This window comes from Ochlerotatus camptorhynchus, unplaced genomic scaffold (genome assembly GCF_037179485.1).
Source record: "Ochlerotatus camptorhynchus isolate MF236.1 unplaced genomic scaffold, CSIRO-AGI_Acam_v1.1 ptg000086l, whole genome shotgun sequence".
In the NCBI taxonomy this organism is placed as follows: Eukaryota; Metazoa; Arthropoda; class Insecta; order Diptera; family Culicidae; genus Ochlerotatus; species Ochlerotatus camptorhynchus.
The window spans coordinates 86,466-101,917 of NW_027040576.1; the positions used below are offsets into that span (position 1 = coordinate 86,466).

Genomic DNA, 15,452 nt, shown 5'->3' on the forward strand with positions numbered 1-15,452 from the left:
TTCGCTCCACAGTGCTTAAATGGTGTCAAATCGGGTCCTGATTAGCCTCCCAAAGTTACAACTCATTTGGTTAGAAACAGACTTCGCACAAGCCATTTGAAGTTTACATGTAAATTACTATGGGAAATCTCAACTTTTTGTTCATTGCCTTCCAGTCTTTTTCCATATTAAGCTGCGAAACAGTTCGATAGCTATTCTTATAGAAAATTTTCTCAGCTACAACTTTGCTCAAGATCGTTTCTATGTAAAACAAGACAGGAAAAAGTTATTAATTATTTAATAGATTGGTAAACTTATGACATGATCAAGCAGCTGCTCTGTAGGCAACACTGTATTTTGCAGTGTGACATAGTAGCCATGATTTTTGTGTCCTATTCAACGCCCCAGAAACACCAATGTTGCCTGCTGAGCAGTTGATTGAGCATGATCATAAGGCATCAACTCATGGAACCATTGATAACTTTCGATCCTTGCATTTAATCAAAAAGTGGTCTTCAGCATAGTTGTAGCTGGGAAAATTTCCTACAAGTACAAATGAAAGTTTTTGAAGCAGACCGATATGGTGAATTATCAGATAGACATGAACAAAAATCTTGGTTTTACCATAGTAATTCCCATACAAACTTCAAATGGTTTGTGCCATCTCAGTTTCTCACCAAATGGGTTCAAATTTTGAGAGGTTAGTGAGGATCTGATTTGGAATCGTTTAAGTATTGTGGAGCGAAAATTTCAAATTTTGCATCAGTCTAGTATACACGTACATCCGCACACTAGCCAACTGAAAATTCATAGCAAGTATTTCATGATTTTTCATCGAAAATTTCTGGGGAACAAACTTTTGCCATAGAAGTAACTCTAAGACCAGAAAGTCTCGAAGAAACGTGCTCAACTTTTTGGCTCAGCTCTGGTACTATCTTCGGTGCCAAGCTAATCGATGCACCCATCGAAACATAGGAAAACCCAAGAACCCATTTCATAGCGAATCAAAACAAACATAGTGTAGTACTAGAATTTCGACTAGAATGGGGTACGTTGGTCGATGTATTTGGGACCGATAGGCTGGTCCAGTGTTAGCCAATTTAAAATCGTTAGTTTCCACCGGTTGCTTTTACTGCATTTACTTACTTGTGTTCTTCGCAGCATTTCACAATTTCAAGTAATTTGAATACTTGGAATTTATAAATTCTACTTTTCAATTATCAAAGAATATGTTATGAAACATAAAATAATCATTGAACAAGCGTTGCCAGATGTATTGCTTCTAGCAATCAAAATAAGTATATTAAAACAAGCAAATACGCAGTTTTGACCCATTCACATTGTATTGAACCCATTAATTAGATGAGTGTATGCATTTAATGATGAACAAACATAAAGCAACTGAGTAAATAAAAAAACGTTCCAATTAAAAAGGTAAAACACGATTCATTTAAACACAAACAGGGTAGATGGCAGCAATGCACGTTGCCTGCCATTCGTTTTCCCGCCCAGGGGTGTAACAAAATATCAAGCAGCGCGGTCTGGTAATGTAACTTTTTTGTCTAAGCCATTCGTGTGCACTAGATAGTGCGACGTCACATTTGCTGTTGTATTGAAAAGTAAAGGAATAAAAGAGATGGTAAGATTTTGCTCACCATACCACTTCAACTATTTTGTTTGTATTACTTCTGCGTGAAGTTCACGATTTACATAGTTGAAGATGCTAAGCGTCAAATAACATTTTCTCCACAATAGTCTTGAAAATCTTCTGCAAAACACTCTCTGAATTCACTCTGCAATGCTTTTCAAATTATTGATAATTCTGGCAATTCCTTGAAAAATACTCATTAAAAGAATCACTTCGAGTTCTCCTGAGTACATACCCAACAAACAATCGTCTATTGAAGAAACGACTTCTTGGGCATTTTATCCAACTGCATGCTTAATAGTACTTGTACTATTTTTAATAATAACTTCTGTTCAGGCTTTGTTCACACAAATCTGGAGAATTTATTCAACCACAACATCGAAATATTTGGTGTTGAGAATAAGGTATGTCGAGAAGCTTTTATTCGACTTATATTGAGTTGTAACAGAGTTTATACGATAAATTTTTTGATTATTCAGCGTTTATTAGACATCACTGCTTCCTTAAAACAGTGATGCTCTGTATACGCTTGATTCTCATGTGAAGTAACGGTTAATTAGACATTATTATACATTTATTAAACGATTATTCAACTGTGGGAAAATTAACCCGAAAATAAGATGAACGGGGACAGGGAAGGGGGTGTGTGGTGTGTTTTTCTTAAGTGTATTGTATTTCATTATTTTTTGACGTGGCTCGCACCACACAGACATTAGAAAATTTATTAAATACTTATACATGTCGTTGTATGGTATGGGATTTGAACTATGTACCTTCCGATCACCAGCCGCTGGCCTTGTCATCTGAGCTATCCTAGAATTCATCATATGGGCAACTCAATAATCTATAAAAGCTTGCATGAAAGTAAATACCTATCAGCACTCCCGATCGCAAGTCTAGCTCCTTCAAGGCCCTGTGGGAATGATTAATTCATTAATCGTTGTTTTGAATGAGAACAATGTTGCCTCTTCACATCTCCAAGTCGAAAGTAAGGATGCTCGGTTTTATTTTAAACTAGATCAATGCATTCGCTGTCGTGATGTTATGTGATCGATGATTACTATTTAAATTAATTATGTTAAAAAAAGGGTTGAGCTTGGGATTGAACTCATGACCTTCTAATTGGAAAGCGGAAACGGTAGCCACTACTCTACTGATTTCGCCTTGTTGTAAGACTGAATCAGTGTTGTCGAATAATGAATCTAATACGTCGTTTATAAAGCATTTACAAATCATGTGATTACAACATGGACGCATAGTGGTATAAGTGCTATCATGCTGACTGTATTCAACAAAATTGTAAAGTAATGCAATGAAATCTTATAAAGGAGCTGGAGAACATTTATTAGACGTCTAATAAAGCATGTTATTAAATCAATTTAAAACAGTCGAATTAAAGTGTCAATGTATGTACAAATTACACTTATTCAGTTTGTTATTAGATCAAACTTCTGGTTCTGAATAAGGAAGACAGTCAACGTTTATAAAGCTTATAATAAGGAAATTAATCATATCAGAGCAAAAGGCGGAATAAAGACGCATCTCAACGACCTTTTTTCAGTACATAATTCGACATCTTGTTTTATTCAGCATTGTACACTGTTATACAGTATTTATTCAATGTGTATGCTTATTTGTGACTTTGAATTGTTTGTTGGGTACTTAGTATTCTCCTGAAATTTCCATAGGAATTCCTTTTTAGTTCTGCTCCCTAATGCTCCTCATATTTTCCTTGGAACTTGCTTTTCAATTTTCAAAAATTATCACCGGAATATCTTTGGAAGATTCCTTAGGATTTCTTGGAAATTTTCCTCAAATTTTTTTTTTTGAGCTATCCTTGAAATTTCCTTGGAATTTTCCGTGGAATTACCTAAAACTTTTCCTTAACACTCTTTTGGAATACTCCTATGAAGAATTATTTTCAGTATTATTGTTCTTTAAAATGTAGACTTCAAATTGAATGAGTCATTTTTGAGTTAATTTGCATGTAAAAAATATGTATAAATCTTGATAGAGCTGGAATAAGAGCGTAACAGCTTTTGTAAACAATGACTTCTTGCGACTATTTCTTAAAAGTCAAGGTTTTTAACGCAAATCAATATCACCATCGGGTAGAAGAAGAGTTCCCCTACCCGACGGTAAAATTGCTTTGCGTGGGCATTAGACTGATGCAAAATTTGAAATTTTCGCTCCACAATACTTGAACGATTCCAAATCTGATCCTGACTAAGCTCTCAAAATTTGAACCCATTTGGTGAGAAACTGAGATGGCACAAACCATGAAGTTTGTATGGGAATTACTATGGTAAAACCAAGATTTTTGTTCATGTCTATCTGATAATTCACCATATCGGTCTGCTTCAAAAACTTTCAACTGTACTTATAGGAAATTTTCCCAGCTACAAATTTGCTGAAGACTGTTTTTTTTTTATTAAATGCAAGGATCGTTATCAATTGTTCAATGCGCTGGTGTCTTATGATCATGCTCAATCAACTGCTCAGCAGGCAACATTGGTTTTTCTGGGGCGTTGAATAGGACACAAAAATCATGGCTACTATGTCACACTGCAAAATACAGTGTTGCCTACAGAGCAGCTGCTTGATCATGTCATAAGTTTACCAATCTCTTAAATAATTAATAACTTTTTTCTGTCTCGTTTTATATAGAAACGATTTTGAGCAAAGTTGTAGCGGAGAAAATTTTCTGTAAGAATTGCTATCGAACTGTTTCGCAGCTCAATATGGAAAAAGACTAGAAGGCAATGAACAAAAAGTTGAGTTTCCCCATAGTAATTTACATGTAAACTTCAAATGGTTTGTGCGAAGTCTGTTTCTAACCAAATGAGTTGTAACTTTGGGAGGCTAATCAGGACCCGATTTGAAACCATTTAAGCACTGTGGAGCGAAAAAGTCGAATTATGCATCAGTCTAGTGGGCATCCCTTGAATTCCTAGAAATCATCGAGAGAAGGCATTTTTTACAAAAGCTGTAAGGCCCTAATTCCAGCTCTACCTAGAAATGTTTTAAAATAATGTTTCAGAATAGTTGCGAGCAGGCAAAAAGCTAATTTGCTATAAGCAATAAGCTTGAAAAGCCATGTAGTAGTATACAGCAAAACAAAATAATTTTAATACCACATCCAAGTGGATGCACTTCAATCGTGTCGGAAATATGGTGTAATTTTACTTTACAAAAAGGACAAAATTATTTAATACGGCGCATGAACTGACATTACGCTGCTTTTACTGCATTTGTTTATTTTTGTGGCATAAAAATTACATGAGATTTTTGACATGATTGAAGTGCATCCTCTTGGATGTAATATAAAAATTATTTTTTTTTGCTGTGTAGGGTTGGTGGTACACTAAATACAAATGGTATTTTAAGGCAATGAAAACAATTTTTCATTTGTTGCTGATTAGTTTTTTTGTCGCGGATTAGTTTTTGAAGTTCTTTTGAGAAATCGCTGATTTCACGGATCATTTAAAATAAAGCTTGCTACAGATAGAATTGGAACAAAACAATTGCCTGTATTTCAGTTATTTATTATTGAATTCAAGATCTTTTCTTATACAAATGTAGCGTTTTCTTCATACTTTTAAGAAAAAATACGGATAAAATTATTCGTCACGGTTTCGAAGGAATTCTCGAATTTTTCCTGTAACACGGCTCATTAGGCGGCGCACACCTTCTTCGTCCATCGTTTTAGCTATCTTATTCCACCAGGTCTTCATCTGATTGATGTCTTTGACAACCTTTCCCTTTGCCTTGAGTCTCCTCTTCATGATTGCCCAGTATTTCTCAATAGGGTGGAACTGGGGGCAGTTGGGTGGGTTAAGGTTTTTCGGAACAAACTGGACCCCTTTCTCTGCATACCATTCTTGAACGACTTTGCTGTAATGACAGCTTGCCAAATCTGGCCAAAACATTACGGGATGGTCGTGGGATCGAATGAACGGCAAAATTCGTTTTTGGAGACACTCTTTTTGGTATAGTTCCCCGAGCCGTTGCCAAGTAAAATTTTGACCTGGGATTTGCCCGAAGTCAGCCTTGACATAGGTTTCATCGTCCATCAGAAGACACCCGTCGAACTTGGTCAGCACCTGGTCGTATAGCTTCCGCGCACGGATTTTGGCCACACTATTCTGTTTTATGGTCCGATTTGGCTGTTTGCTAGCTCGATACGACTTGATTCCTTCCCGGAGTCGAGTTCTCCTCACGGTACTATGGGCAGCACCGAAATTTCTGGCCAAATCACGGTCCGACAGATTGGGATTCCTCTTAATCGTCTTCAAAATCTTACCACGCAGTTTCCGGTCGACGTTCCACTCCGACGATTGGCTTGAGGCTTCCGAATCGTCGTCAATGTTTCCTTATACCGATTGATAACGCGCCATACGGTATTTCTGGGCAATTTCAGCTGTTTAGCTAGCCTAGATGCAGACCACAATGGATTTTCCAAATAACTGTGCACAATTTTTTCCCTTCTTTCGGCTTCCATGTTGATTGTTTACAAAGTACAGTCGATTTGCGGAATGTCAAAAATACATACGTGAAGCTGACAAAATTCCCGACACGTGGGTGCCAAGAACTTCTTAATCCGTCCACCAGGAGCACCACAATATAAGCAAAAGTTTGTTCCAATTCTAAATGAAGCAAGCTTTACTGTAACAGCCCTAAAATTCATAAAGCATATAATGTGGATGCTTTTATCAAAGGATAGAGTCATCTTTTTAAGGGTTTTAAGGTCTCATATATGTACCATAAAAACACTTTATGTGGCTTACGAAAGATCAAGTCACGAATATTCCTGTGTAATTAGGGCTCTATACCAAGAAACATTGGTCATATAGAATCAGTTCAGGAACAAGTTTTGTTATTCGCTCTTAGAAAACTAGACTGGACTTCATTTCCCCTTGCTTCCTTTGAGTCATGTTGCAGGTTAATTAACATTGAAACACTGAAGAAAAGAAGAGAAGTTACCATGATCCTTTTTGTGATCATGATGTAATCCCACAACGTATAAATTGAGAAAACTTACTAGCATGTTTGAATGTTCATGTACCATCACGCATTTTAAGAATAAGGAATTTAATTCAAGTTTTGTCTCAAAGAACAGCGTATGCAAAAATAGACCAATCAACAGAATGATTAATGTCTATAATGAAAACTGCGAGGTTAATTATGCCTCAAAGCAACATTTAAAAAAATAACTGCTACAATTTGATCTCGTAGAGGTCAAGACAAATTTATGCAAATGTAAATATATTTCATATATCCACACTGATTGAAGACATAAATAAATAAATATACATATAGTATGGGAAAAGTGAGCTTTCTGCCCTCATCGGTCTTGCCCTTTGCCATAATGATTTGCGGGTGAACTTGCTATCTGTACTGAAAAGAAAACTACAGCTTTGCTCAAGACCACGTTTTGATTGAACGTCCAGAAGATTAGTTATTCATTTATTTCGAAGGCGATAACTATATGATCTGATTAATCGGCTGCTTTCAAGGCAACACTGCATCTTGCATTATAGGACCGTGCACTTAATACGTATGAATTTTCTTGGGAACTGTTTAACCCACCTCCGCCTTAGTAAGATCTTACTCGCTTAAAATCATACTCACGTCATAAGTACATGGCCCCTATGACATTTGGACTACCGTGTAAGCAAAAACTGTTTGAAATATAAATAGGATAGGTCTACCAGCTATGGCTATACATTTTTATTATGGTTTTTTTTTTACAATTATGGCCTATGGAAATCCCATAGGCCATAATTGGAATACACCATGATTGGATCGTATAACCATAACTGGTACATTTACCCTATTGATACTTTACAGATATCTCAACTATAACTAAATTTTCCCTATAAGTTTGCGGCATGGTTTGCACTATTTGATTTCCCCTTTTATTTATGATTGAAACCTTTGACCAATGGTCAATCCATTTCAATCACACCTTCAGAGCCATGTTCCCCAAAAAATCATCACGTTTCTAATCACATCAGAACGTGAAGCTCTACCTCCTACCCCATACCAACGAACTGCTGCCCAGTTAAACATAACCATTACGATCCCGAAACATCACAAACAACACGTGCCTTCTGATTGTGCTGCTGATACCGGACCCAATAAACTGTAAACTGTAAACAGGAACAAAGCTGCCACTGTGCCAAACTTTGTCTTGTTATACTACACTCCACTCGCGCTATGGTTCTTCCCACCACCCACCCACACCGAACTCCGTTGTTCTACTTTTCAGAGTCGTGTGTATCAAAACATCGCCAAGACTGTTCTGCTACTACGAAATATACAGAAGAATAATAAAGAATACCAGAGTGTTAAGTGTGTTATTTACATGTGACGAGACAACTCACTGCGTGTTTGTTAATAGCCTCTCATCGTCTGTGAGCAGCTACCTACCGCCATCATCATCATCGTCATCTTCGTGCGAGATTTGGTGTCAGTGTTGGTTGGTTCGTTAGTGAGTGGTTGATATTGGTTGCAAGTTGGTCGATGCCTACTACACCACTCGGCGTGCACATGTCTGCGGGAAGGTGAACGTAAAGTGAAAGACTCGCAGTTTGCGAATGTGAAGAAGAAGAAGAAGAAGAAGAAGAGGAGACAAAACAGCGATCATATGATTTCGTTCGCTTCGCGCTGTTGCTGTTTCGGTTGCGAATGATGACGATGATGGTTGTGTGATAGTGGACGATGGTAATGGTTCCAATGACCATGGTACCAATGGTGATGATGATCATAAGCAAGAAGAAGCAATTGGTGAAAACGGTGTATTGAAAAGCTCGGTGAGTCACCGAAGAAGGTGTTCGGAGAAAAGCGTGTTGGGATTAAGTCAAAGTACAACGAGATATCGATTTGGCCAAATCAGGCTCAGCTGCTTGTCCGCAAGGAAGAATAATAGTGAAACGAGGGGTGATCCCTTTAGAAAGCAACGAGATCGTGACCAGGCGCACGCTCATTGGAGAATTTGCCGTGAGTGTTGTGAGAGAGTTTGTATGAAAGACAGTCGTCGTTGGCCAAACTGGCGACGAAGGCAGCCGGCTCGAACCAGAGCTATTGCAGGTGCTGCTGGTGGTGGCGGAGGTGGCAGGGAAATAGCAGTAGTTGCACTATCGCCGTAAAGCGCCGATCTGGAACACCACCAGAGGCCGCCAGAGGAAGAGACAGGCAGCCAGAGGAAGAGACAGGCAGCGTACACAGCGGGTAGCTTATTGCCGCCTGTTACTCGGCTCGGGTGCGGATTGATCCCATAACGTGTGCACACGAAGAAAGAAAGAAATTCAGGTATGTACATTGACCTTGTTTTATTCCTACACACCACACCACACCACCGTATAGCACTAGCAGCACAAGGGGATCGTACGTACGTCGGCGGCGGCTCATTTGCGCAAAACCGATCCCCAAATGATTCAGTGGCATTCGGTGTACTTGATCTACTACGGATAGAGAAAAAGAATGTCTTGAATGCGTTCAGGTCGATCATTGAGAGATGGGTTTTCGACAGAGATGACGTGTTATTTTGCTTTCAGTCGGAACGGACGGACATGGCTGTCACTATTCAAAATATAAATCGTCGAAAATTTTCACCAATCCACCGCTAGAGAAACATAAAGGCCTTTGATAATAAAGTACAATTAGGCTCTGCAGCGTGACATTACGAATGAACTGAGCGTTCATCGGATGAACTGTTTGATAGTTCAGTGGTACTGTTTACCAGCACTTAAATTTTTTTCGAAAAAAAAAAGATATTTTACACGCTCATAATTATAATTTTGAAAATGCCGAAGACATGCGCGGTTAAAGGATGTTGCTCGCGGATATTGCAGAAGCGTAGTTTACATCTCACTGCAAAATTATCAAAAAAAAATCAACTAATTCCACGTAAACAGTACCACTGAACCTTATTCAGTGATATGATTTGGGTTTTGTACATTTTCAACCGATAAAACGGAAAAAAATGGGAAATTTTGAGTTGTGCCAGTATTGCATAAAATCGACGATGTGATTCTTTAATTTACAGCTCCTTCTAAACTTAAACTTCACCAATTTTCATCAGGGGGTAAACAAAGTCCTTGATGACAATGATGATGATATGGAAGTACTACCCATTGTAGCAAGACACCTGTCAGTAGCTGTGAGCTGTCCTTGCTGTTCAACTTGATCATATAATAACCTCTAATTGTACTCAATCTGCCATTGTATGAAGGCCCAAACTGGGTAGACAGGGGGCAACATCGCCCACGTGCATCTACAGGATGATTGAGTATATCCTTTCAACAGCAGAAACGCCAAAACAAGCCATCCAACAGGAGAACGTTCATAAAGTGTTCATTTTAGCAGATTGGTAGAATTTTTTTCAATCGATTGGCATGTTTATAATTAAAAACTATCCGCTATTGATAGAGTTGAAAGTGATGAAAACCTGACCACTTTTCGTAACGTTTTTTTTAATTGCACCCTCAATATGTTGCCGAAAGATGTAATCTTACGTCAAAATTCGTTACCATCACCCACTATCCCTCCCCTCTGGTATCATACCGAGGATGATTTTTATGTAAAATGCAGTTCAATCGAATGTCTTTCCGATTTGTGTTACATTGGGGCGAATGGAATTCTTAGCGTATCAACATAAAAGAAAAACATAAAGTGGAGAGCAGGCACAAAGTTGCAGTGGATGAAATACAAACCACAAAATATCGCCTTTCTGAAACATAATGCGTCATTGATTCAACTACGAACCCCAAGCGACAGTCAGTGGAAATCACAGTGATTACGATAATGTTGCCGAAGACGATGACGGCGCAGCGTTGACGAAGATCGTAATAAAACTGCCAGCAACTGAATAAGGCATGTTTTCTAAACCTCTACCGCCAATCACACTTTCGTCATCATCATCATCATAACCAGGCATCCCCACTATCGTATCGTCATAGCAGCGGGCTGTAGAAAACAAAATAGGTTGGCATAAGTTAACCGTCATCGTGTTGGAAATCGTGATCGCCGTGAATTTCACCGCCCACATTAATATGATAATTCACCCACAATCGGCCACAGCCACAACAAAGCAATGCTATAGGAACCTTGATGCATTTGAAATGTAACGGATTGCATAGAGGTAAAGAAAAATATTGTAGGTAAAGGTAGGTATATGAAAATGATTTTGCTTTCGTAGTGCTGGTCTAGGCTCAGCTCAGCCGACCATTTCGAACCGAAAACGCTTAGGAAACAAAGAGAAAGGTGCTCTCAAAACAAGCGACAAAACAAAACACCGGAAAAAAAGAGGAAGACTTTTACAGCTGATTCAAAAAACCGGATTGATGCTTAGCTTCGGTCCCAATTCCGGTTCGGTTGTATTGGTGTACCACCACAGACACCGGTGGTTTGAATAGGTTAGCAGTAAATGATGACTCAATTTAAAGCTGTTCTAAGTGTAGGGGAACTGAGTGTAATACGCACCAGCGGGGTAATATGACATTCAGCCTTTTTTTCAAATAGGGGAGCTTGGTGTAATACGTGAGCAAAGGCATATGTTTTCGTACTTTTCAAAGACCATACTTTAAGGGTGAAACCACAGAACAGAAGTGGAACTTCGTATCCAAAAGTGGCTCCTTATTATTTTCGTGAACACTAGTGCACCTAGCGGCATCAGGCAAGCTTTGCCTGTAGTTTATATGGGCAACATGCTTTGATGGTGTACATAGAAAACCCGTGTGAAAACCACAAGCATCGCTTGGTGAACATAAAGGTGTATCCAGATCTGAGCGTGTATTAGCGGAGCGGAGCAAATTTTGCGTTGGAATGAGACAGACAACCAGGCATGGAACATCATTTGCATTCATTTCGTGCATTCATTTACATTCATTTGCCCCTAACTTTTTTCATCAACAGAATTCCGCAAAATAATGTATGGAGCTTTTGTAGGTTTTGTTATTAACTACAACTTTTGTCGGAAACTCATATCCGTATCTCTTATGGATGATGAACCAGAGTGAACAGAAGCCATGTATGTATTTTACATTCACTGAAAAACAGTAACAAGTTCTGCCCGCTCTAATTCGTGATGCATAAAAGATACAGATTTAAGTTATGGGCAAAAGTTGTAGCTAATAACAAACCCTACTAAAGCTCTATACATCATTTTGTGGAATGCTGTTGATGAAAAAAGTTAGAGGCAAATGAATGTAAATGAATGCATGAAATGAATGTAAATGATTTTCCATGCCTGGCGACAACTATTACTTCTCTCCCTCTCGTACCTCAGCAAAATCTTGCCCCGTGCGTGAAATATCGCTCAGGACCAGCCATACCAAAAGTACCGCCTCATGACAGTATTCCAACGACTGTCGCTTTCTTTTTCCTACGACCCTAATAAAAATAACCATAAAAGAGAGCTTAACGACGTGTTCGGGGTATCATCCAAACCATATGTGGGATAGTTTACCCATCCGGGATATAGTTCGTTTGTGGTATTTGTTTATTAGGGGCAGCGTTGCCAGATATACCGATTTATCGGTATTTATACCGATTTCCGAACTAGATACCGATATACAGATAAGGTTCCTCAGAATACCGATTTTTGAGGTTTTATACCGATTTATACCGATTTTATTAAATAAAAACAAATTATAAATAAATAAATAAATAAATATTATGAGCCATTAAAATTAAAAAAAAAAAAACATCTTAAAAATGTCTTATGGATACTCTTTCGATTAATGTTTCAATTTCCTCACCGTTTTTGGCTACCCATGAATCGAAACGACTCTTTCTTGTTATTTCGGGGAAATCGGGAAATACTTTTTAAACATTATTTAACTTCCTGGATTTTCTTCCACCTTACATCGTAAATTATTTTACGATTCCTCTCGGAAACTTATTTCGACTTCCCTTGGAAGTTTCTTCAACCTTCGCTCGAATGATTTTTCCATCTTTTCCCGCCAGTTTTTTCAAATTTCCCGGAACTTCAGGGATGCTTCCAAAATTTGATTGCAAATCCACACTTGCTGCAGGAACTTTTACGAAGTTCTGAATCTTCAGAAAAGTCCAGATTTTTGAGTAAGTTTCGAAATTTTAGAATGTTTCAATAGCTTCTGTTAAAATTCTAAAACCCGGTCCAGCGAACTCCAGTGAACTTAAGGAAACATCATTAATATTTTGGATACTTCACAAGTTCAAAGAACTTTTGGAAAATTTAATGGTTTTCAGGGCGGTTCCATTAGTTTCAGGAGAATTGAGAGAACTTTTGGAAGCTCCGAGAACACCAATTAATACCGATACCGATAGCTCCGAGAACACCAATTAATACCGATTTTTTAAAACCTTTGATACCGATAAGTTTTAAAACATTATGGCAACGCTGATTAGGGGAGTCAGAACGGAATTCACCTTAAATGTTCTTCCACTTTTTGGTACACACTTCGTTCACACTTCTACTTCTGTTCTGTGGATACTTCAAAAGTAGTGATGTCCAATTACTATTCGAATAATCGAACTAATCGATTATCTGTTAAAATAATCAATTAATTTTTAATCGATTATTCAATGTCTCGATTATCTGATAACCGTTTAATTGGCTTCGATTATTGCACAAAAATTTAAATTTTCATTGGAAGCAGGAGTTAAATTTATTTTAGTGTACATCGAGATTTTCACCCCTGGTTGTATTGGTGCGCTGTGTGAAAATGTGGTAGTGAAAATCCGAGGAAAATACATAACAAACCGCTGTCAAACTCATTTTGATAGTTCGAATTACAAACATTTTGAGGTTACCCGAGGAAAATAATAAATAACTTTACACTAATCTCTATAGACCACCAAGCCAACAGAGCATCGATTAAACTATGTTCCATCCCAACTTGATGTTCAGAACGTATGTTCTCCAAAGCAGGTCAGACAATAACAAAGCTGAGAAACCGTTTATTTGGGCCTCATCTCAACATGATACTATTCCTGTTGGAGAAGATGTTTGGTTCGAGAAAGTGTTTTTTTTTCTTCAGGCAATGAGATTGCAGTCTAAAGTCAACATCAATTCGTCATGAAGATGCAAGTTGTCTCTCTTACTGTACTTCTAATGAAAATGTTAATAAGCGTTCAAGAGTAAAAGAGTATTTTATTGAATTGTTATTTCTCGAAAACAAAATTTACCACGGATATACATCTAGTTAAAACACTTTCTTAAAGACGTTGGCTTTCTTTGTTGTCAGAGAATCTTAAAATTAACCGATGATTTCGATTAATCGATGTCGATTACTATCAATAAAAAAAAAAGAAATCGATTAGTAAATAATGGATTATGTGGGAAAATCGGACATCACTATTCAAAAGCACAAATCAAGCTGAACAATGCATTAGGTCATAGCCCAACTAACAATTTTCGCAATGTAAACGCTAGACTCATTTCATTTATACAGTCTCAAACTGTATTAAAATGTTAAACGATATGAGGATACCTTTACTCAACCTCTATACAAGCAAATCTGGCTAACTTAGTCAGCTACTTATGGCTGTTGGGACGGTTGTGACAAGCTCTTATTGAATATCCATTAACGTTTCTATACAGCTGTTATCCTGCTGTTTAGTTGTATGTGAACTTGAAAGGCGCCTACTCCACCTTTTCCCGGATATCCAATAATCACTACACACGACACAGGTTTCTCTTGAAGCCGGGTTAAATATTATTTACGCTTTTTTTGTTGGAGGAATTGATTGAGTTTATTTTGCTGTGCAAATCAAATTATTCGAAATTAGTTATAAACACACCAAACTATTTACCCTGCACCGGAAATCTGGAATCGAACTCGAGACGACCGTATTGGCAAACCTTGACACTACCAACTTTGCTACGCCAACACTTTGAACATGACTTTTTACAATAATACCGTTGAGTAGAGGCTTTATAATAGTGCACATGAATCGCTTTTCTCGACTAGTTACTTCAGCTTTGTAAAGGAGCAGAGTAAAAGCTGTAGAGCTGCACACGCCTAAAAATAAACCTAGTTGGCTGTGAAAATGCTTCCAAAGTAGCTCTAACACAGTTTATTAGCGGAGTACAGGATGTTTAGTTGTTGAAAAAGCACTTTTGATGTTTATGTTATTCAGCAAGAGTGGTTGGTTGTGTAGAAGCCATCAAATGAGTAATATATATACGCTCTCCAAAACTATTTTGCCAGCTTCTGCTTGTAGCTGTATCTGCAGCTGTGTTTCAGCTACTTTACAGCACAACGCTGGAAAAGTCGGCTTACAAAGCTGAAGATGTTAGTTGGGAGGTATCAATGCCAGATTCTCTTCGTTGACTTTCTATGTGCATCCTCACGGCCATGTTAAGACATTCCCAGCTTATTTCAGCACACAAAATATTTTTTCGTTAATTCGCTTACGCTCATTTCGTAAATGAGATTTACCCCTTTTTTCGTGTTACAACCCAAGTAATAATTTTGACTTGTAGAATGCTATAAAACCTCTATAAAACTTGCAATGTTACTTGGGAATACTAACATTACGCATTATTCATACAATTCATGAACTGAATTTCGGACAGGCGTGGAAACTGGTTTGGAATAAAATACGAAACTCTACGCCAGTTCAGGGCATAGATTTAAAAAAAGATGTTAAAAATACGGATCGCTTGAGAAATTTGTGATAAGACTTAATCAATATCCAATCCGAATATCAATCGGTAAGTTGAACTTCTAAACTTCTAAACTCTCCGGCAGGTTGAAACCATCTATTGTTTTATTTTAGAAAGGATTATTAAAAAAAAAAATGGTTACCAACTATTCCCCTCGAACAAACTGCT

At 37.8% G+C, this 15,452-nt stretch overlaps 1 protein-coding gene and 1 long non-coding RNA gene across 2 annotated transcripts in view; both read left to right on the forward strand.

The window, feature by feature from the left end:
* LOC135698463 (uncharacterized) overlaps positions 1–8,466 on the forward strand; it is a 29,955-nt gene extending 21,489 nt beyond the window's left edge. The window contains exon 2 of the long non-coding RNA XR_010517488.1: positions 7,899–8,466. This is a non-coding gene — a long non-coding RNA (uncharacterized LOC135698463). The remainder of the gene's footprint in view (positions 1–7,898) is intronic.
* A 362-nt stretch (positions 8,467–8,828) lies between these two features.
* PAN3 (Poly(A) specific ribonuclease subunit PAN3) overlaps positions 8,829–15,452 on the forward strand; it is a 77,383-nt gene continuing 70,759 nt past the window's right edge. The window contains exon 1 of the mRNA XM_065218449.1: positions 8,829–8,941. The gene's annotated coding sequence lies outside the window, so the exon portion shown is untranslated. The remainder of the gene's footprint in view (positions 8,942–15,452) is intronic.